This window comes from Haliaeetus albicilla, chromosome 1 (assembly GCF_947461875.1).
Source record: "Haliaeetus albicilla chromosome 1, bHalAlb1.1, whole genome shotgun sequence".
NCBI classification, from domain to species: domain Eukaryota; kingdom Metazoa; phylum Chordata; class Aves; order Accipitriformes; family Accipitridae; genus Haliaeetus; species Haliaeetus albicilla.
In genome coordinates, this window is record NC_091483.1 from 24095425 (window position 1) to 24118445 (window position 23021).

Consider the following 23021-nt stretch of genomic DNA (forward strand, 5'->3'; position numbering starts at 1 on the left):
GCTTGTACTCTACAGAGTGAGCTCAGTACCAGAACCAGCTTACAATACAGTGCTGAGAGAGGAGCACCAGAATGCAATGTGTGTATCAGAAATAAACCTGTTGTATAAAAATTGTAAGGACCAGAGGAATTGCTTTGGCAACAGTTTCTGTCAGAAGTCCCCAGATACGAATAGTCTTTTAGGAGTTGGTGTTTCAGGCATGTACTCACTGCATCTAAAAACCATCTGAGGGACTAAAAAGCATATAAAGATCCACTTAGAAAGCAGCTACTCTTTCATAACAAGAATAAAACACCACTACACATCAACTGCGTAGCTTGGTAGGTCATCCTTAAACATATAATGGCTGGAGAGCAGAGATACTGTGCTGGTATTCATTGCCACTACTGCTGAAGTTTGTGTTCTGTTCCTCACTGCTCAGTGGCTGACATCCATCCCTGTGGATGTTTCTGTTGTTACGCAGAGCAGCTCTCGATTTGTGGTACAATTTTGACAGTAGGATTTTTTGGGGAATCTGGGGAAGATCTGTTCTATTGCTGTGTGCTGTAAAGCAACACTGATGTTTCAGGCTATTGTGGTGCTACAATGCTTCTTTCATTGGAAAAATATCTGCATCACAGACTTTGCCATGAACTGTGTCTCCATACCAGCCTCCTTTTGTCTGGTGTACAAGCTATATATATATATTGCCTGTTTAAATTAACAGATGATCAGCAGGCAGTCCTGCTGTGCACTAATAGGGCCTAATTGCCTTAACCAGCCTCACTTGGGACTCCCACCCACTGGCTCTTTTCCTATTAAAAAAACAACAACAAACAGAGCTGGAAAACTGAAGGTGCTGGTTATACACCTCCTGGATGAGACTGGTGCAGGGCATGCAGTGTTGCTCAGATGTGATTATTTTTATGACTGTAGGCTCTAGAGGTTCCCATCATTTCAGTAGCTTCTTGGATTAGGCACTGCCAATGGACAGTGTCTGTAAAGACACTCTTCAAAAAGAGTGTCTTTACAGAATCCCATAAAGCTCCCCTGTCTAAAGAGATAACATGGAGGTTTGGGGTGTGGAGAGGGAGGCCGGGGAGTGATTTATCAGTGCCACAAAGAAAGTGGCACTTTCTGTGAAAGAGGAAGAGTTAGAGTTCAGCTTTCTGGAGACCTCGTATTTTTCCTTATTAATCATGACAGTTGGGGTATATGCAAAGCAGTGCAAGGCACTTCAACAGTCTTATCCTGTAGTTATTCTACAGGGTTCCTGCTTTGCTACTGTGTCTCCATAGTTAGAAGATACTTGTGAAATATGTAGGTGATTGTAGTGTCACCATGAATGTACCATCATGAAATCAGTAGATATGCAATGATGCAAAACCATAATAGGCAAATATATTAAGAGAAACTTAAATGCAAAAGGAAGGGTTGTGCATCTTCAGAATTTGACACTCTCATCAGCTTCACTGTTTAAAATGTGCCTGCTAATGCTCTGACAATAAAATTTCACATAGGAGAATAGCCATGGTAGCAAGCATGGTTTTTACTTGTTTCAGTCTGAGAAAGGCAGAAAGGTATTGAACAAAATAGCGCTGTGTAAACAGCTGAACCTGTCGTTGTGCTTGCTTGATGTAGCAAGGTATTACAGTCTCACCTAGCACAGAATAAGTCTGTTTAGCAACCCCTGCACACTTTTCTCATTGTCATTCAGAGCAACCTAGTCTCAGAGTATATTTCTTCTAACATGTTTTATTGCCAGGTGCCAGCATAGAAATCAGAATTTTGGTGGCTTCTACCATTTATTTTCTTCTCCTTTTTTAATGTTATTAATCAAAGGCAATTCTAGGTGCATGTGTCCATCTTCTAAGACAGGAGAGAGAAACTCGATTCTAAATTTTGAATTTAAATGTAGACAGCCTTCCAAGGGTGGAGGGTGTAGTAGAAAGGGGAGAAAAGAAAACAATTTTTCTAGAGTAGAGAAATTCAAGCATTGCCTTATCTGGCTATTAAAGCTTTTAAAAAGGCTGCTGGGTACCACTCAAAGGCATACAATAGAGTTTTAGGATCACAGGGATGCAGGACCAAGCCTACATCCACTTTCTTTAGTGTCCTGTCCTCCACAGGACTTATTATCAAATGCTCCTACAGAAGGAGACTGTCCCTTCCCACCCATGTCATTCTCTGACTTCTCACTTGTGTTTAGATGTTGGTATGAGCTATAGAAAGACCAAAGACTAATATTCCTCACGTTTTGGGTTTTGTTTTTTCTTTTTAAAAAGTAAAAAAATAATAATTCCTTTCAGAGTCTATGCAGACAGTGGAACATGTTTGGTGCCTGGATCGGGTGCTGGAGCCTGAACTAGGAGAACAGCAAGGTCCCATTTCCCTCTATGGGAATGTAAAAAGTCTCATTGCCTATGACAGACTGTATGGCTGTAGCTTACAAAAACCTGTGTCTCACAGCCCCTGAGATGTGATTTTATTTCCCTAATCTTAATTCAAGAACCTTTCAGCTCTGCTAGTTACAGATAAAACTATTGTCTCATTTCTCTTTTCCCACACAACACCCCTGCCTTTGCTTGTCTCTTCTGGGCTGCACCCAAAAACCAAACTGAAGAATGTTCCCCAAAATATGTGGATGCAGTTGTTGAAAATGTCCCAGTCTTCACCTTCAAATGACTTGCTTGAAAAGCTGCCTTAGGAACATGGCTGACATGGGCCTCTCTTGGGAACTTAGCCTAAATGTTCTGCTGTCCCCAGCCATAAGGAACACCATTTCTGACGAACGCTTGTGGTGTTTGCAGCCCCCAGCCTGCCTGCAGTCAGGGCTGAGCCAGAACCAGGGCTCTGCTTGAACTCGAGTTGAAACCATCCAGCCTGCCAGCTAAGCATTCTTCTGGCTGAACTGGATGCTCAGACCCAGGGTTGTTGTTCTTAGTCCTGCTGTTCTTTAGGCCCGCTAAGGGAAAAAGTCCTGTCCTTCAGTATTTCTTTCTACTGACCAGTCTACAACTTCAACCAAAACCTCTTCCCTCCCCTCAAAACACGAACAATATTGAGGCAACTGTATTTGCTGCATTCCCTACCTAGAAGGAAGCTGCTCTGATAACCACAGCTGCTAAATACAGCACGTCAATTATGCATCCCATGGTCGGGAGAATAAATGCACGCTTGAAGGCAAACAGGAGTGTTTCCAGGAAGCCTCTTGGATCCATGTGATGATTCTGTCCTTTAAACTCTTAAATGATGAGCAAGCAACATGAGAAGGATACTGCTGAGATATTTTTCATCATTTTCAGCAATCATTGTAGTTTATATCCTCTGTTTATATTAATAACCATTTGCAATCTTGACACTGAAATCTGTTTTCTTCCCAGGAGCTTTCCCCTCCATCACCCATGCACAACCTCCTGGTTAATGGAAGGCTGCTGGTAGGGAAATTGCCTTTCTTTTTTTCTTTTTTTTTTTCTTTTTTTTTTTCTTTACACTAGTAAAAGCCATGAGACCCTCTGTCTCAAGGAAGTCTTCCAGCCTCTGGAATAGCCTCATTATCCAGGAAAGGACACTCAGCACTGGAAGAACAAGGGGAAAGAAGGAAAGTCAGGATGGTGAGATGTTGACTGTGTCTGCACAAAGGAGGAAAGGTGAGCTTTTTATGAATGTACATAGGACTTGATGGTCTTGTGCAGAGAAGAGACCTTTCCCCCATTCAGATAACTTTTATCCCATCTTCACCTTCATCTGTACGATCTGTATAGAGATGGACACATTTTTGTGCATGTTTCAACTGTGTTTGCAGCTTATTCCCTACCTGGCCCCATATCATAGAGGTAGATGCACAGGCAGGCACTGTCTGCTCAACTTTGCCCCAGTGGCAGAAAGCAAACATAAAGCAGGTCATCAAATGTGTGAAAGTGAGTTTCTAGTTGCTTTGCTGTACTAGGTATGTAGCCCACAAGATAGCAGGGAAATCAGCCCACTGTCTTGTTCACAGTGCTATCCCAGTGAAGGGTGCACAGCATCACTGCTCATTAGTAGTTGTCTTATTGTGACTTTGGGTTCCCTCAGTTCCCATCTGCCTGATATTTCCAGTTGTTGCTTCTAGGTCACTGCTGGTATTGCACATTTTTGGTGGAAGGAGCCATTTAATCTTTCTGAGTGTTAATGCAGTGCTCTTGCTGTACTCTGGTGAGCCCTCATTTGCCCTTCCTTGGCTGCTCCAGTGCAAATTGTGATAATTGTTATGGTGATGTGCCCGAAACAAGGAATTCCCATCTCAGGTAAGAAGAGATATTCTGAACCTGGGATTTGGGTCTGGAGGTAGAGTTACAGCCACTTTGCACACACAAGCGTGAACCCCATAGGACAGACTGTGTGGGTTCCTGATGCTCCTTCCAGGCATGGTTCCTATGTTACATGTGGTGGCATCTGACATGCTTGTGGTCATCTAGGATAGAGTTTCTGTATTTCAAACTAAGTCAGAACAGCTTTTTGACATTTAAAAATATCTCCCAGGATAGAAATAACAACACTCTGTGGTGGGATCATTTCAGGAGGCAGTTATTTTTCTCTTCTAAATTTGGAGCCCCTCACCCTTATTATGTTCCTTGGGCTGAAATTTTCAAAAGAAGCAAAAGATTCAAACACAGGCTCTTGGATCTGAAAATAAACCGAGGATCTGAACGTCTAGGTTCGTGATGAGGCTTTGGACATTTCTTTGTGTAATCTGTGGATAGGAAATCAGATTAGTTATTCAGAACAAACCTGGCACACACCTGGAAAGGAAAGAAAACTGAAGTGACTTTAAGCTCTGCCTGGTTTTTGCCCCATCTGAACATGATATGAGAGGCTGTTTCTCCACTCTGCTGGCAGAGAAAACAAATGGATGGTCAGAGAGAACAATTTCCAGTGCATTAAAGGCAAATTGAAAAAAATACATCAAAACACGAGTCTCCATGTGAAGAACATAAATTCCCTTCACTCCCCATTTGGCTTGGGACAGCCTTTGACAGAAAGCATTACATTGAAGTGAATGACAAGTGGGGAATGGAGGTGATGCATAAAGGTAGAGTGGGGAAAGAGTGCAAATGATGTTGGATCCTCACCACTAACCCATGTGTCTTGCTGCTGGGATACAGTGAAGATGGATGGGAGAAGGCAGGAAGAAGTCATCTACTTGAGGAGGTTGCTTAACAGACAAATAGCTAAAGCAAAGGGACAATATACAGGCATAATAGTGAAATATAATCAGATTCCCATCAGGTTTTTCTGGACAATAACTCTAGTCTGTGTTCTGGTATAAACCTGATACCCAGTGCTTTACATCTCATTCTCTTGGCTTAATTTTCAGAGGTCACGCTCTCTCCAGCAATGCATTTTACAGCAGCAGCTGAGCTACTTGGGGACTTGGATGCTGTAGTGTTTCACTGAGTTAAACAATAGATGTTGCTTTAAGGAGAGACTTCAGGGTGTGCAAGATCTTTATTTATTGTTTGTTTGGGAGATTCACACACACACAAGGCATGAGACCTGGCAGGGCTTGTATAAGATAGGAAAAAGAATTCAGCTCCAGGACCCAGAGCTGAGTTGGTTTACCCAGCCATCCATTGGGATTCTGCAGGAGAGCCAAGAATTTGATCCTGAGTTTCAAACCTCAGATGAATGTTTCACAAACAAGCACATTTTTCTTCTGTTTTTTTGCTTGCAGGTGGCCAAAACTTCACCAACTTGATCTTGACTTCAGACTGATGTAAATCACAAGCTGTGGCCAGCAGATGAACACTAGAGATGGAAAAAAGCAATATGATGGGTCTTGTCAAATTCTTTATGCATCAGGATGTAAGTCAAGACAGGGGGACATGGACATTTTAAAAGAGCATGCTTTCCAGGTGCATTCCTTTTTATCAGTCCTGACTTACATGACAACATAGGATGGGGTTTTTTAATGATTTTTAATGAGGGTAGATCTAGTTGCACCAGAGTCTAACCTCCTGTTCTAGTTGGTCTTAACTGCCTTTGGCAATTCACTGGTACAAAAGGAAATATTGATCTGGAGATCTGTCATAGCACTGTATCTTCCCATGTTAAATACAGTGGTGAAATCAAGAAGGGAATTCAGAGTGTTGAATTTCAGAAAGGGAAATTTTCTCAGCTATTACAGTAGACTCTCTTTTTCCAAACCATAGAAAGTACTTCCAAATCATATATGTAATATCAAAGCAGCCATGTCGTTTGGTTGATTTTCTCCACGACCTTTCCCATGCTCCCGCACCACAGTCAGCATTTGAGCTCTTTTAGCTTAGAAGATGCTTGCAGCATGGAGGTGTGATGTGCGCTCCCAGCTGTGCTGTCTGCCCAGCTGGACCTTGACATGCTGCTCTCTAGCCAGCAAAGTGCTCTGGGACAGCACCATTTTTTCAGATTACTACCAGCACCAGTATTCAGGAGCTGAGTGTTGACTTTTTACTGGCTGTTCAAACTGTAAGATTTTAATTTCATCACAGAGCAGCCCAGCTTGCCACTATCCTAAGATGATTACATAGAAGTTTTTGCCTGTTGAGCTCTGGCAGAGTGCTCCATGAGCATGCTCATGCCAGGAAAGCTCCTCTATCCTTGAAGCAGTCGGCGGGCTCTGTAAGTATCCTGCTAATGAGGACTGGAAAGGCTGCTGTATTTATCTTGCTGATTTGTGGGCATTTCATTTTTCAGATGGGGCTCTTTGGTCCCAACTACAGCATTGACAAAACTAAGTACCCGCTGCAAGACTTTTCTCTCCTGAATCTCTCAGGGTAAGTGTTAAAAATTGCTGCATGTGTGAGTCATACAATCTCCCAGTATTATACAGATCCCCAAACCAAAGAAGAAACAGAAAAGCCTCCCCAGACTTCAAGAAAAGCTCTGTCTTAGTCTGGAAGGGACTGAAGGCTCTGGGTACCATACAACAGGTTAAGGCAGGGAAAAAAACCACCTCAGCCTTGTCTAGAAAATAAGGTGAATAAGGATTTATAGGCATTTCTGGTTTATTTGTAGATCAGGCAGTGGATGGTATCTGCATCGAGGGAGCTGGAGACCATGAAAAGTCTAAGCTAGGGTGAGAATTAAGCCCAGAGTTTTGAGGAGTTACATCCCTGGTGTTCAGCCAAATCCTGCAGCACCAGAGCATGGTAGGTCTTGCTAGGTCAGGTTTACCAGCAGAAGTGACTTTGTGCAGCTGGAGATACCAATACCCTGGTTCTGAGTCTTTTTAGAGAAGCAGTGACTCAGCCGGAGCTCTGCTATCTGCTTATGCCTGTGAAATACAGACACACAGGTGGACTTTTCCCTAGAGCTTAAGAGAAATCTGCCTCTTGTGCCAGCTTAATTTCCTTTTCACTCCTTTGGAAAGCTCAGACTGGGTCTTTAGTCCTGCTCTGCAGGACTCAGCAGCAGGGAATCATTCAAATGCCTCACATTTGAAAAAAAAAGGAAAAAAATAATCGTTAGTCATCCTTATCTGTTATTGATGATATCTTCTTGTAGAAGAGATGATTAGTGCTAGATAAAGCTAAAAAATATTCTGAGTCTGAAAATGGAAAAAGGCAATTGAGAAAATTATGGCAGGAAACAAACTTGCCTGGCAGAGTCTCCCTGTTCTGGAAGGCCAGTAGATAAGAGATGTTGCAGGTAATGTGAGATCACTTATGCCACAGTTCTCATCTAAGCTAAATAAATTTAGCTCCTGATAGTGTTTTCACTACAAGCCTTTTCTATGGCAGCAGCGCATGTAAAGGCTGCTTCTTCTAGATCAGCCCTTGGGACACCCTGTTGTCTTAAGCAGGACTGAGAAGCGTAAACCAGTCATTGCCCTTTGGATATCCCAGGCTAGGGAGACATACGAATGAGCAAAAGGGTAGAAACCTTCAGTAAGAAAAGCTTCCTGGAGGCCACTGAGGTCCATTAAAGTCCTGTTGAGGTGAAAACCTGTTCTATGCTCAGCACAACGTGAGGAATGAGAATAACAAGTGATGTCCAAGCTCAAAGGAACAGCTGGTTCTTAGTTCCCTTCACTGCAGCCCTGTTCACCTTCCAGCAGACCTCACTGCTGCTGTGTCTCCACCTTTCCAAAGCTGTTATTGAGTCTATTCCACAACCGGACAGAAGCCATTGGTCCTCTGGGAAGGATATTTTCCTTTTCTCAGAAGACCCACAGGACAGCCAGCTTCAAGTGCTGAGTACCTAAACCAAATGACTGCATTAAAAGCCCTCTTGGGGCTTGCCTTGCAGCTTGGCACTGTTGTCCTTAGCTGAGGAGGGCAGACTGTCAGAGGTGCTGGGCATATGCACCAGGAAGTCTTTTTCATTGAAAGCTGTTGGGTCAGGAGTACCTGTCTTGCTGTGCAAAGATTTCAGTGCCATTATTTTAATCAGGTGCCTTGGAGGCAAATTACTTCACAGGCTGATTAAATTTAGGAATAATAATTATTTAATTAAGGTATACTGTACAATTAAGTACCTATCTTATTATATACATTTTTCCTTTTAATCATGTCACTTAGTGTAGTATCTACAGAATTACTGTCCTGGTTTCAGCTGCAATAAAGTTAATTTTCATCTTAGTAGCTGCTATAATGCTGTGGTTTGGATTTAGGATGAGAGGAATGTTGATAACACACTGATGTTTCAGTTGTTTCTAAGGAGTGTTTATACTAAGTCAAGGACTTTTCAGCTTCTCATACTGCTCTGCCAGCAGAGGCTGGGAGTGCGCAAGAAACTGGGAGGGAACACAGCCAGGACAGCTGACCCAAATGGGCCAAAGGGGTATTCCATACCATATGATGTCATGCCCAGTATATAAACTGGGGGGAGTTGGGGAGTTGGCCAGGGGGAAGCACAGCTTGAGGATTGGCTGGGCATTTGCCAGCGGGTGGTGAGCAGTTGTATTGTGCATCACTTGTTTTGTATATTCTCATAGTAGTAGTAGTATTTTCCCTTCCTTTTCCATCCTATTAAACTGCCTTTATCTCACCCTATAAGTCTTACTTTTTTTTTCCTGATTCTCTCTCTCTCTATCCCATCCCACTGGGCAGGGGGTAGTGAGCAAGTGGCTGCGTGGTGCTTAGTTGCAGGCTGGGGTTAAACCACGACAGTTACCTACAACACTTCTGTTTAGGCATGATCAGAGGCAAGCTGAAAAACAAAGCTAGAGAATACTGTAATTCACCTGTTCCTAGAATCCAATTTACTAATTTGCATACTAATTACATATACAGGTGTTGTGTAACCCAGATTACATTGGGTATGCTGCCTTAGAAACTGAAGTATTGTAGTCCTTTCTTGGTTTACAATCTTTTCTTCCTAAGGAAGGTGCACATTAAGAGGACTTTAAAATGTACACTTCAGTTTGGACTTACATGGATGGAGCATCTCTGTGCTAACAGTAATTCAAGATAACACCTGGTATTTTCACACAGGTCTTGGTGTTTTTTTAAGAAGGTGTAGAAGAGAAGAGAGCTGATGTGTCTCCTCTTGGTAGGTGAGTGCTCTTGCATCCTTAGGATGGCTCTGCAGCTGCCTCAAGTGATTTACAGGTAAGAAAGCTGCTGGGTTATAACCAGCACGTCTCTAGAAATCATCTGCTGCTTGGCTTTGGTGATGCCTCCTCTACAGATAAATCGGTGCCTCCTGCTGCAGAACTAGTGCATTTGGCTTGGCCCATTGAAAGTCACCTCAATCCTCTGGTGCACTTTGCTGGCAAAGAGATTCACTGGGGACCAAGCTGTGCTCCTATTGCTTCTGGTCAGTGGCATCTTCCCACTTCTGAGAGGCAGTCTCATGGGTCAGCCACAGACACAAATCCTGAAGCACTGACAACTCAAACAGCACTGAAAAAAATGGACGTTTGCCTCGCCGCTCTCTACTCAGTTGTGCAGTATCAGCATGCAGCAGAGAGAGAAAGCATGATGGGCACCTCAGAAAGTACCACTTCATGATGAACAAGTGTGTGTCTTTCCTCAGCAGGTCTGGGAGAGAGCCTTCTCCTTCACGTTATGACTATTACCTCTTCTGCCCGAGATGGACCATATTAATTCCTCTTTTAATGTGCAGTACCACTCTGAGCTATTTAAAGCATTTTTGCCAGAAACAAAGCCCAGTGAGAGCAAAGTACAGAGAGATACCGAGGTGCACCTAAGGGCAGACTATAGCTGGTTAGCAAGTTCTGCAGATGTGAGAAGAGCTCTGCTGGCACAAGCAGATCACTTCAGCAAGCCCCTGGCAAAAACATGAGTTCAGCTCCTTCTCCACTGTTAAAAAAAAAAAAAAAAAAGAGTGAAATTAAGCATATTATAAAAGTTAAAGTTGTTGGTGGGACAACTAGCTGAAAGAACAGGAGCATTTCTGATTTGTGGGGTAGTATAAAGAAATCCATATTGTTAGCCTGTTTTCAGCCACAATGCCGACACAGGAAGGAGTGCATTTTTCCCCACACTAACACATCCTTGTTTCTTAAATGGTATTCTTTATGAATCCTCACTTTCAGTCTAACATCTGTAAGTAGATCAGATACTGCCCTATTTGTGACTGTGCAGATTGCAGCCTTAACAGTTTGCACTCTCTTTATGTAATGCTCAGCTGGAGAGGAGTTTTCTTGAGTTTTCCAGTGAAACTGTTAGTTCTAAAAAGCACTTTTCCTTACTTAAAATAAGTTAAATAAGTTTTTAGTTAAAATAAGCTTGGAATGCCTTGAGGATCTTCTCAGATGAGCTGTATCTTACAACGGTCCTACACATTTAAAATAGCTGCATTTTCTTTCCCTTCCATGCATCTGGACATATTTCAGACTTCTGTAATCCCTTTCTGGATGTTGACAAGGTAGTAATGCAACAGAGGTGGGCACCCTGCAGTGGCACAAGGTGTTATCTGTGCTGCCTCGAGGAAAGACGTTCCTCTGACAGCATTTCTGTTTTTCCTCTTCCGAGGGGTTGGTGCTGGTGGTGGCCCAGACTAACAACAGAGGCAGAAAGGGGGCATGTGCTGCCATGGGGGTTTGCAGCAGTGAACAAAACTGGGTAGTTTCTCTGATCAAAGTAGGTTTATCTGGCAAGAACCAGCCCAACCAATGTGATAGAGCAAGTGTTAACAGCTCATCCTCTCAAAGCATCCTTAAGGTAAATACCGAGGGCAAGAAACATCTTGTAGACAGATAGTGGAAGCAGCTGAGGTTTCCCCACACTACAGAGCTTCACCACGGTCAAACCTCTGCTTAGGGCATGTGACACGTGTGCCAGCTCTCAAGGCAGGCACAGAGACCCTGGTCTCAGCCTGGGGTCAGCTTGGGTACCGGCAGTTCGTTAGCCCCACGCTGCATCTGTCCCTACCAGCCCTGCCTGCTGGCTCCTGGCAGCCCAGGGGCTCTGCGGGGCTGTGACTCCTCATGCAGTGCCAGCAACATCTTCCTCAGCTCTGTTAATACCACTCAGGAACCTGCTAGAGCTGTGCCAGGAGAGAAGCAAATCCTTCTGCTGGCGAGGCTGCCTCTGCCCTGAGGGTCTGTGCCAGCTTGGGAGGGGCAGGATTGCCCCAGCGTTTGTAAATAGCCCCAAAAACAGACTGCTGGGGGAAGACCAGTTTTCTGATTCAATTCATGTGATTGGAGCTAAAAGCAGGGTGTTCTGAACATGGTCAGGTGCTGTTCTGGCAGTTCCTAAATTTGCTGCTGACCCAGGCATCCCTTCCCCTGGCTCAAGGCAGCAGCTGGAGCAAGGCAGGGCCAGCAACACACACTGTCTCCATGCGTGCTCCCAGAAAGGGAACTACATTGCCTCTGGGCTCCCTGGCAGAAAATACCTTTACACAAAAAGATCTGCTACAGCCTCCCGAACTATGGCACAAGGGGAAAAGAAAAAGATATTAATGGGTGAGGTCTGAGAGTGGTGTTTTCCCTGTATAAATCGCTTTATTCTGAGTCGTTCCAGTGAAATAAATGGAGGGGGTCAGAGAGTGAGCAGCTTCTCAATGCACAGACATGGCTGGAGCTTGGGTTTGGGGTTTGTTTTAGAAATGAACTCTGAAAAAGAAAAATAGAGTCAAGTGAAGTGGGAATAATAGTGGGAGACTTGGGAAGAGTATCTTTATTGAGTTATTTTGTTCTCACTTGGATAGCCTTGCTAATATTAATGAAAGACAATAGTAACTTGGCTGTTACTTTGTATGACTAAAAGCAGTGTTTTATACAATACAATCTGAAACATTAAAGCAAGCCATTAGCGAACAGTTTATCCTTCACTCTTTTTAACAGAGTGAAAAAAAGAAAAAGAAAGAGAAATTAAATAGGAACATGAAATATGTCTTCTAGCAAGTCCTGAAACAGGTCTTGCAGGCCACAGTGCAGATATTTCAAATGTGTCAAGGGTAGGCTGACATTTCTTTAAGTCAAAAGAAAAAAGAAATGGCTATTGTGGGAATCGAGCTGCAACACTCCCCTCTTCATCACCCTGATGTGCAGCAAAAGGCTGAGGCTTGTTTACTGGAAGCTTGAATTGAAATTGGTAACCTGTGTGTACCTTATTGATGCCTTGCCTCTCTCACAGCAGTGAGAACACCGAATTTCTCAACAACGCCCACTGCTCTGTGCATTACTGAACTGAAAGTTAAGAGAGGTCTAAACCAGACCTCCTCCTATAGCATGCTATTAAACTGATAAATAATACCAATAGCAATCCTTGGAAAAAATCTTTATAGGTAGTCCTCTGCCTGTTTTTACAAGACCTAGATTAACACACAGCTCCAACCATTTATCATGGATGGTGAACATCTTGACAGAGAGAGTCTCATTTTTGGTGTATTACTGCAGACCTCATTCATGCAGCCATGCAGAAAACATATTCACTGAATTTAGCCATACTCATTTTTCCCCACCTAGAAGGTGTTTTAATAGACAGGGTGGTGGATGATACAGTCCTCACCCTAGGATGCTCTGGGAAGTGTAAGGGTGGCTCAAAGTGACAGGGGAGGATATGTGCTCTGGGGGGCTGCCAAATGGGATGGAGCAACACAACCATCAGGTCAGGAAGCTCTTGAAATGTTGGCGCCTGAGAAAAGTAAAGCCAAGGGAAGAGTCACCTAAACCTTCCCTTCCTCTGACATCTCTTCCCTACCCATGGGCTTGGGGCCCCAGCAGAGAGGTCCTCCGTCTGAGCTGGTGATGCTGTTCTTACATACACAGAGGTGCCTTGTCCTGAGAGTTAATTCCATAATTGGAATAAGAAGCAGTTTGGGTAATCTGTTTCATGGAGGCTTTCTTTTCTTTCTTCCACTCCTTAGGACACCCATATCCTCTTTTCCAGCAGTAGTTTCTTTCTCCCTTGGGCAGGGCACAAGAACGAAATGAAGATGATCTTGGCTGAATAATAGGGATACACTGCTAGAGCTTTTGCTTTCCTTCTCCTTTCCTCCTCTTTCTTGCTCTTTCTTTCTCTCTAAAGACTTAGGTTACCAATTTTGAAGCTGACATGTGGGTCAACTACAAGGACAGGGATCAGACAGCATCCAAACATCCCTGTTGCTAAGCCCCAGTGGTGCGCCAGCAGTTGGGTGAAAAGAATGAACTAGCTGCTACAAACACTGCTGAGCTCCTGGCTCTCAGCAGAAACACCTAAATGACTGATATAGAAGATTGCAAAGCACATACAGTAGCTGTGCTTTATTACTTTGCCTAACAAACATCCTTTTTGCCTTTGAACCTCTGAATACAAAGCTGTCCTTTATGGATCCATGATTTCACTAGGTGGCTCAACCACAGCGTTCATGAACTTCTTGCTGGGGGGAGTCTACTTCAATATGTGGTATCTGCAATCTCTTAGTCTGGTTTTGTACCTGCACATATCAAAGTAACCCGGAGAGAAATGTAACTTTCTTCTTCAAAGCCATGGAAAGTGAATTGGCACAAGTTGCCTCGAGAGATGGCTCTCATCATATTGGTGCTACTAGTGTCTTGTTTATAAAGGAGGGAAATAGCTTTCCCAAACTCTTTTCTGTACTTGCAGAAGAAAAGGTGGATGGTGGAAGGGCTGATGGGACCATGTGTAGGTTCCTGTGGGAGACCAGCGCTCTCTTCTCTGTTCCCCAGCTCTGCCGCCTTCTGCTTCTGGCAGATGATCCTGATGTCTCTTTGCCTCCCCTTGTCACCCACCTCTTTTACTTGTCCTCTCAGGCTCTCAGTGGCATCAGACTGGCACTGCTGCAGACAGGGAGGAGCACCAGGCTCTCCAGTCATGGTGACAGCCTGCAGCATAGAAGGGCTCTGCTCCAGCAGGTGAGATATGGGCTCAGAAAGACACAGCACTTACCCTTCCCATCCCCAAAATTTCAGCCTGAATGGAACAGTGTTGTATCATAGAAGAGGTATCAGCTATAAAGAAACTTCTTTTGAGAAGTCAGAAAAAAATTTCTGTCAGCTTTCTCCTATCTGGAGATATAATTTCATTTGTTGTTTTCATTTACTACAGAAGTGTTTTAGACTATTGATCTTTGGTAAATAGATCTAGTTGAGGATGGCTGTGCAGTAACATCTGGGCTAACAAGGCCTGGGGGACTGAACTGAGGGGTGTTTGTCGCCAGGGCTGGAATGATATGTTACCAGCTAGAAGGCCACTTCTCAACTATGTGTCTGAGCATTTGCTGTATCAGCTTGCAGAGGAGACTCATGCAGAGCTGGGGCAGGAGGATCACGACAGCTTTTATGCTCAGACTGCATACTGGCTAGCTCTGTTCAGACAGCAGGGTGACTCAGGCATAGACCCAAAGCAGCTGCCCTGCACCTTCCCATGAAGAGAGGAGCCAAGTGCCAGAGAAAGGACTCGTGCATAACAGTGTCCTTTATGCAGTCTATAGACGGGTGAGTTGTTGCCCATAACCCTTACCCGAGCCTAAATGTTTCCAGCGTATGTCAGAGCAGAGCAGGAGCTGCTCAAAACCACACTCTGAGTGAGAAATTGCCAACTGTTTGAGAATAGGCAGAGGAATGCAACTGCGAACTGGATAAACTCTCACCGACCTGCAGCAGAGTGAGAGGAAGAGGAGTTTTGCTCCCTCCCATGGCAGGATGCTCCCAGCCCAGAGCAGACCAGAAACAACAAGTGGTGGAACGAGCCAAATGCTTAACATTGGAGAGCATCATCTGAGGAGCGGCTGTGGGATATGACCTGAGCTCTTGTCAAGGGAATCCAACACAGCCAACCTCCAGAAAAGCAGCAGCAACATCCCTTAAGGTAGTGGACTTTTCGAAATGCCAGTGTTATTTTTCAGAGTGAAACGGATTAATGATGTTTACAATTAGGTCACTGACTGCCTTGGGAACTGTACCTTAACCTTTGATAACCCTCATTCTGGGAAGTAAGTGTCAATTAGGGCTTATTTAAGTTGGCTGACCTTTTTAACCTGCACTGCTGTGTGGAAGATGTTCTTGATCTGTGGAGAACCTAGGGAATTGTGCTTTGTTTACCCAGAGGAAAAGATTGCAGAGAAATTATCCCTTAGGTTTTCTAAGACTCACATGCCGACGTACGGCTGAATCCAAAGCTGGCCAAGCTCTGCTAAGCCACTAGGAAAGTCAATAATTGGCATCTCCGACAGAAAATCCCTAGAATCCAGTTAGGATGTGAAACAAAAATTGCCCCTTGAGTTCTCCAGCAGTTTTATGTGTTCATTAGACTCATTGTTTCCAGTAGGCATATAAGCATTCATTTCTGTTATTGCTTTCAGTGGAATCTAGGCATCTGAAGCACCATTTAGGATCAAGTAAGCAGTTTAAAGACCTAAATTTAGGGGAGGACAGCTGAAGACGTTGCTGAACACTGCTACACAACCATGGACTGGAGAGAAATTTTACTGCAGACATGGCTTCAGGCTGAGTAAAGAGGAAAGCTTTGAAATGGGCTTGTTAATCCCCAGCTTCCAGAAGCAAATCAGGTTCCAGCAAGTTGGAGCTTTGACAGATGTTCTCAGAAGAGCCTCAACGGAGGGGAATCTACATCTCAGCTGCTCCAGTCTATCACAGCTTGAACTTCCAGTGAAGGTGGGTTTGAAATGGGAGCTAAGCACATGGTTACGTGTTGTGCTCTGCCATTCCTGTTGTATGTAACAACTTCCTTAGGAAGACTGGGGAGACATTTGGGGACAATAAGGTCTTCAGCTGGCACCATGAGTTGAGTCAGAGGAATTGCACTGGACCCTGAAGAGTTCAGGTCTGATGATCTCTGCATTAAGCCTTGCATCAGAGCAGTGCAGCTGTTGGAGGATGATGTCTCCTCAGAGTTTTTGTCTGCCTGCAGGACCACAGCAGGGATGCTCTGGCAGACCCCATGAAACCCCTTAACTTCCTCAGTGGTTCTTGTGGTGCACAGAAACCAAGATGTTGGTGTGATTCTCTCTGACGGCCCGTGGAGCCAACCTGTTCCAACTGTGGGGAAAATCGGAGGCTGCTCACCGCTTTCCCCTGGAAGAGCTGCTGGCATGGTTGGCAAAACAATAAGTCCAAGTAAACAGTGAGGAGCAGAGGCTGACTCAAAGCTGGATGTGGTCAGTGAGTATAAGACTAGATAAGGAGTGAAAGAAAACAGTCCTTTTTGATACACAGCTCCTTTGTAACTTCATATAGAGGAAGAGCAAAAAGATACACAAAAGCTGTCTAAAGAGAAACCTGGAGCTAAGCTGTCCACAAAGTACGTAAAAATAGAGATTTTGAAAGTAGAGATACTGTTATGCCCTTTCCCAAGGTGTATGAGTGAACAGTGTACTGTACTCTGACAAAGCAGCTAAGGTCTTTCTGTTTGGTGATGGGCTCAGACAGGGAGGAAAATGGCAGGATTTGCAGGCAGAGTGGTTCTGTCACATACTTTACCTTTTCCTTTTGAAGTAACTTGTGGGTCACCTTTCTCTTGTTACTGATAGATAAAGTAGAATGAAAAATCTGAGAAACAGCTGAGAAGATTGGTTGCTGCAAGAAGAGCAGAGATTGTGGTGTCCATGGAGCTGCTTTCCAGAGTCAGGTTCTCAGCTGGACTAAGACACGACCACTCCTCCAGCTGTCACAGTTAAGCAAAGGTCTATTTTGTGATGTAAATCAAAAAGTTTTCAATTATCTTTCAGAAAAATGGGGTTTATCTTTATTATATTCATGTATATGCCAGTATGCATTTATTCATGTGTAGATGTATGTGTCTGCACGCACACAAACACATGCACACTTCTGTTATCTATGTATAGACATTTTTGTTTTCAAATAGATAAATTGGGCATAATTCCCAGCTGGAAAAAAAGCAGTGCAGACCTGTGAACTCTCAGGGGGAGAGACCTTTAGACCAGTTGAGAAAACATCCTATTTCATGTCCTTTCATTTCTTTTTGTTTCATTTCCTATTAAATCTTAGTTTAGGAAACCTAAAAGAGCAAATAGATTATGTTGTAAAGCTGTTGCCCTCAGGATTTAAGGTTCTGTTCAAACCAATGGCTGAGATCCACAGCCCATGTTCATTTGCTAGCTAAAAAGCCATTCAGTCACATATGTATTTCTTGGAGCAAGATACCTTCTTATTTTGAAATTTGTACAGCTTCTCACACAAGGGCTAGTTTGAGTTTCTTTGTATGTGGCTCATACAGACCTAAAATAAAATAACAATTATGAGAGTATTTAGTTCTCTGTTTTGTGCAATAGATTGAGGAGCATATGCTGCTGTGATCTACAGAACCAAACACGGAGAGACCAACTCAAAATCCCTCCCGGGTGCAAATATCCATTAGTTTTGATAGAAGAAATTACCCCAAACGAGAAGTGATTCTATATTAAGGATGAATGCCCATCTCCCAGTTTTATAGGAGTGTAGGGTCCACACTTCAAATATTTTATACTGTTGTCTGTGGAGCTTCAGTCTTCTAAGTATGAAATTGCCATCACTTAGAGACAGTGAATACTCACCCACCACAGGGATTTACCCTGCCTTTACCAGGAGAGATGACTACTCAGATGGATTTTTTTCCCATCCTGCAGTTTCACTGTAGCAGACTTCATATTTAATCCTGCTTGTCACTTCAGCACCCAATCTGGGAAAAATGGAGCTAGTATGCCTTCCCAAAGCCAGAGCAGGCTTGCAAAGACAAAAGCCCTCCTGGCTCTGAAGGTCTTTCACTGTGGAGAGATAGAGGTAAAAGAAGGGAGATCCTCAGCCCAGATCCAAGCTGGTGGCAACAGGAATGCTCATCTTGGTTCCCAAGCAGAGGAGTCACCTATCAGGTTTAGTCAAGTCAATTCCACTGCCTGTTTCTGGGAAATAATTCTGCAGTACTCTGCAGAATAATGCATCTTATTTATATCTTAGTTATTATAATTCTTAGCGAAAATGGTCATGCATTAAATGAACTTTTTTGCCTGCAGTTTTTGCTCTGTCTTGTGAGATGCATCCCTTGTCCATTGCCTAGTGTATTGGGCTTGTGTGGCAGGGTTTTGGTAGCAGAGGAGGGGCTGCAGGGGTGATTCCTCTGAGAAGCTGCTAGAAGCTTCCCCGGCTCCAAGTCGGACCCATCTCTGGCCCAGGCCAAGCCCATTAGTGACGGTGGTAGTGCCTCTGGGAGAACAGGTTTAAGAAGGGGAACTTGCAGTGGTGGAGCAGATTGGAATGTGAGAGGAACCCCTCTGCAGACCCCGAGGTCAGTGAAGAAGGAGGGGGAGGAGGGGATGCCCCTGCAGCCCGTGGTGAGATGGCAGGCTGTGTTCCCCCAGCCCATGGAGGGGAGCAGGGGAGCAGATGCCCACCTGCAGCCCGGGGAGGAGCCCACGCCGGAGCAGGGGGATGCCCCCAGAGATGGCCGTGACTCCATGGGAAAGCCTCCGCTGGAGCAGCCTGTGCCTGAAGGACTGCAGCCCACGGAAGGGACCCACAGTGGAGCAGCCCATGAAGGACTGCAGCCAATGGGAAGAACCCATGCTGGAGAAGTTGGTGGAGAACTGTCTCCCATGGGACGGACCCCATGGTGGAGCAGGGGGTGAGTGAGGAGTCCTCCCCCTGAGGAGGAAGGAGCGGCAGAGACAAGGTGTGATGAACTGACCCCAACCCCCATTCTCCATCCCCCTGTGCTGCTGGGGGGGTGTAGGTAGGGAACTCGGGAGTGAAGCTGTGCCTGGGAAGGAGGGAGGGGTGGAGGGAAGGTGTTTTAAGGTTTGGGTTTATTTCTCATTATCCTTGTTTCGATTTGACTGGGAGTAAATTGATTCTGTTTTTTCCCCAAGTTGAGTCTGGTTTTTGCCTGTGACCATAACTGGTGAGTGATCCCTCCCTGTCCTTGTCTCAACCCACGAGCTTTTCTTTATGTTTTCTCCTCCTCATCCCACTGGCCGGGGAGGGAAGGAGTGAGCAAGTGGTTTCGTAGTGCTTTGTTGCTGGCTGGGCTTAAACCACAACAGCTAGTTACATCAGAAGGAATCCTTAGAGCACACCAAAGTGGAAAACATTCCCTCCCTAAGATAATAATAAGGGCTAAAGGGTGTAAGATATTGTCTCAGGGCTGACCTATGGAAAACATTTGCTGTAGCTGCAAGGACTGGCAGAAAACAGCTTCTGAGGCTGGGATAACTCATGCTTGGTATACACAGACCGAAATGTCATACCACTGGCATGGAGAGATCCTCATGAATTAGGGTTGGCCAAAGTGTTCAAAAAGATGTCCCCAGCTTCCTTTGCAGGGCATCCCCCAGCTGGGTGGTAATAGAGAGCTGGTGGAAAAAAACCCTCAGTATTTTTAATTTTTGCTTTTTAGCTATCTCATTTCAAGCTTCACTTACTGCTACATGCAAAATCTGAATTGTAATATCAGTCTTTTATCTGTTAGGGGTTAAACAGTGTAAGAGTCATTGTGAAATAATCACATTGGGAATTTCTAATCCAGCAGTTTCCATCTAACAGCTGACCTCCTCACAGACCTGAAGCAAAACTAAGCATGGTCAAATGATCTGAATCCCTTCACCCCGTGTCTTGGGTATGTTCACGCACCCTTAATCCAGACTGAGCTCTGGGCAAGCACAGAACCTGAGCTGGCTGATCTAAACCCAGCAGAGACATCTGTGATCCTTTGCCTGCACCGATGCCCCATCCATCTCCCTCTGTGCTGCCTGCCTGCACGGTATCGTTTCTTCTCCGCAGGCACAGCGTTATTGTTGTTGCTGGGGTACATGGCAGTGGAAATTGCAGGGACCCTTTCCACACTGGGCTCCAAGTCCTCTCTGTTGAGGGACAACTGAGGGCCCTGAGGACCTTCAACTCGATGATCAGCTCCAACTCCCCCAGGAGCTGGAGAACGCTGGGGTGGACACGTGGAAGCACATGCAGGTATGGTCGTGCAGAGCAGCCCTGCGGCTTGTCCCATCCCTCCTGGAGAGGCAGGACTGGGGTGAAAGCCGGTGTTTTGAGCGCCGCTTGCTGCGCCACAGCTTTGGCAGCACCCCTGGCCCTGCAGTGTGGCTGCTGTTGCCTGTTGCAAGCACCACAGGCGTCGTGCTCCTCGCGGTGGGGACCAGCTGCCAGACAGTCCATCACACTACTGGTGACCGATGGGCAGGGTCTCCAGGGGTCCCATGGTCTTCGGGGGTCCTGGGGGGTCTCTGGAGCCTGCTATGGAATGGTGTTCTTGCTGTGCCTCCACATCTGGGAACACGGCAGCTGCTGCTGCGGCTGGCTCAGGCCCCCCCGGGCATCGCTTGCGGTGCGTCTCGGCCAGGGTGGGTGCCAAGGCAGCTGCCATTTCCCACGTCAGGGAGTGCAGGTGGATGCCCAGGGCCACATGGTGGTGAATGACTACCAAAACACTACCAGCAGAGGGGTCTGTGCCATCAGGGACATCCGCCGGAGAGCCCTCCTCACCCCAGGTACCGTCGCTGTGCCCCCTGCCCGCAGCCCCTCATCCCCATGCTGTGCCGTGGCTCAGGCTGCCCGTCCCTCCCCACAATGGCAATCGCGGCCAGCAGGAAGCTGGCACACAGGCTCTTCAAGGGCAAGCAGGACTCCTAGCTGGACTACCATGATAACCCCAACATCATCTTCAGCCACCCGCCCATCAGCACCATGGTCCTTATCAAAGGTGGGGGCAGGCAGTGCATGGTGGGCAGCAGCACGGGGGAAGAGGGTCAGGACATGGTGGCTCAGAGCTGCTGGTTTGATGCTTGAGGAAACAATATGATCTCCGGCAAGCAGTCTGAGCTTTGCAAAATGTGCTTTAACTCCCTCTTTTATGGTACATCACCTGCCCGCCATGCCATGTTTTCTGCTGCAGACGAAGCTGTCGCCACGCATGCGAGGGAGAAGGTGAAGATCTACAGCATGTCCTTCACCCCCTCATACCACACCATCACCCAAAGGAAGTTTGTGTGTCATGAAGCTGGTGTGTGCTGCCGAGGAGGAGAAGGTGCATGGAGGGGACCAGAGGGACAACTGGGTGCTGTGGTGGGGGTGGTGGCTTGGCTCCCCCTGCCACAGCAGCTGTCCTCTTGTCCCTGCATGGTCTGCTCTGCCCACTCAGACCAGGTCTTGCACTGGGATCCAGCTCTTCAGCACCAAGCCCGGTGTTTAGCCTGGATTTCACTGGTGCTGGGTCCCATGCAGCATCTCGCTTCTTTTCCAAAGGTGGTAGAGTTGCACATGCAAGGGCTGGGCCATGATGAAATGCTGCGGGGCTTTGCTGTGGCCTTCAAGGCCAACTTGGAAAACACTGTCGCTCTTCACCCCACTTCTGCTGAAGAGCTGGTGATGCTGCGCTGAGGCAGTGGGTGCGAGCAGCCTGCAGGACAGCAGGTGAAGAGAGGTGGTGGCATGGTCCCTCGGTGCAGTTTAGGGGAAGGCTGCCGGTGGCAGGGCTCCTCCTCTGCCATCCCCTGCACCTGGGGTGTGCAGGGAGCAGCAGAGTGGGGCAGGATGGCTAGATGCTCAGGGTAGTCATGGATGCTGGAGCATCCTGGGTGGGCTCTGTCCTCTGCCATGGGCACTCACGTTTTCCAGTTGTGCGGCTCCAGGCTTTGCCGTGGTGTCTCAATCCCAGCTGGCAAAACGGCGGCAGGCAGGAAAATCCTGCCCAAGCCTTCCTAACCCCATCAGCATCAGCAAAGCCAGCCCTGGGGTGCTGTTTTTTGGGGGGGCAGAAGTGCCTGAGAGCTAAGGGAGGGACAACAGGATGCTCTTGTGGGTGGCCAAGTGGCGGGGGTGGCTCCCAGGTGCCAGCAAGGCTTTGTGGGCAGTGAACACCCTGGGTACGGTGGCACTTGTGGTGGCGATGGGATTGGGACCGGAATGAGTTTGAGATCTTTGCTTCCTGCCCAGTTGTGTCCTGGCTGGAGAAAGGGACCAAAAGGCTGTGGAGGAGACGAGGGGAGGACACACAGAGGCAGGGGCTGAGTATCCACAGAAGCCTCCTTTTTGGAGGAAACTGGGCAGAAAAGCAGAGGGAAGCTGAGACCCAGGCGTCCCTATGAGACCACATCCCCTGGGGTCCCGGCAGGGAACTGAAGGGGCCAGAGGCCCAGACAGGGTGTGCAGAGAAGGTCATTGCTGGAAACCATTTGAGGACCAGGGGTGAACTCAGGTGATGGAGGGTAGGTAAATGCTGTGGTTTTCGGCCATGGGGGTCCCCTGGGTGCTGCCTCCTCCAGCCTCCCCACCCTGTGGCATGCAGGGGACAGAACTGGGACAGACAACCCCCAATTCCTGTCCCTGGCAGCTCTTCCCTGAAGGAAAGGCTGTGGAGACTCGTCCCAGCTCTGGGCACGGCTGTCCCTGAGGGGCTCGGTGGAGATGGGTTCGCCTGCCCCGTGGCTGCAGCAGAACTGGTGAGCCGAACGACACCTCGGGTGGGAGAGGTGACACGAGGATGGACACTGGGGGTGGCCTGGGGGCTCTGGCCCGCTCTGGCCCCGCGATGTCCGAGCGCGGGGGCTGCCGGCCGGAGAGCAGCAAGGGGCCGAAACCGGGCCCTCACCCAAGAGGAGCTGGGGAGAGCAGGACCCCCGCCGAACACAGACCGGGC

The 23021-nt window shown here is 46.5% G+C and overlaps 1 long non-coding RNA gene and 1 pseudogene across 1 annotated transcript in view; one reads left to right on the forward strand and one right to left on the reverse strand.

Annotated features, from left to right (window-relative positions):
- LOC138685102 (uncharacterized) overlaps nucleotides 1-23021 on the reverse strand; it is a 466921-nt gene that overhangs the window by 37317 nt on the left and 406583 nt on the right. The gene's annotated exons all lie outside the window — the stretch shown is intronic.
- Nucleotides 20628-21763, forward strand: LOC138686808 (glutathione reductase, mitochondrial-like; annotated as a pseudogene).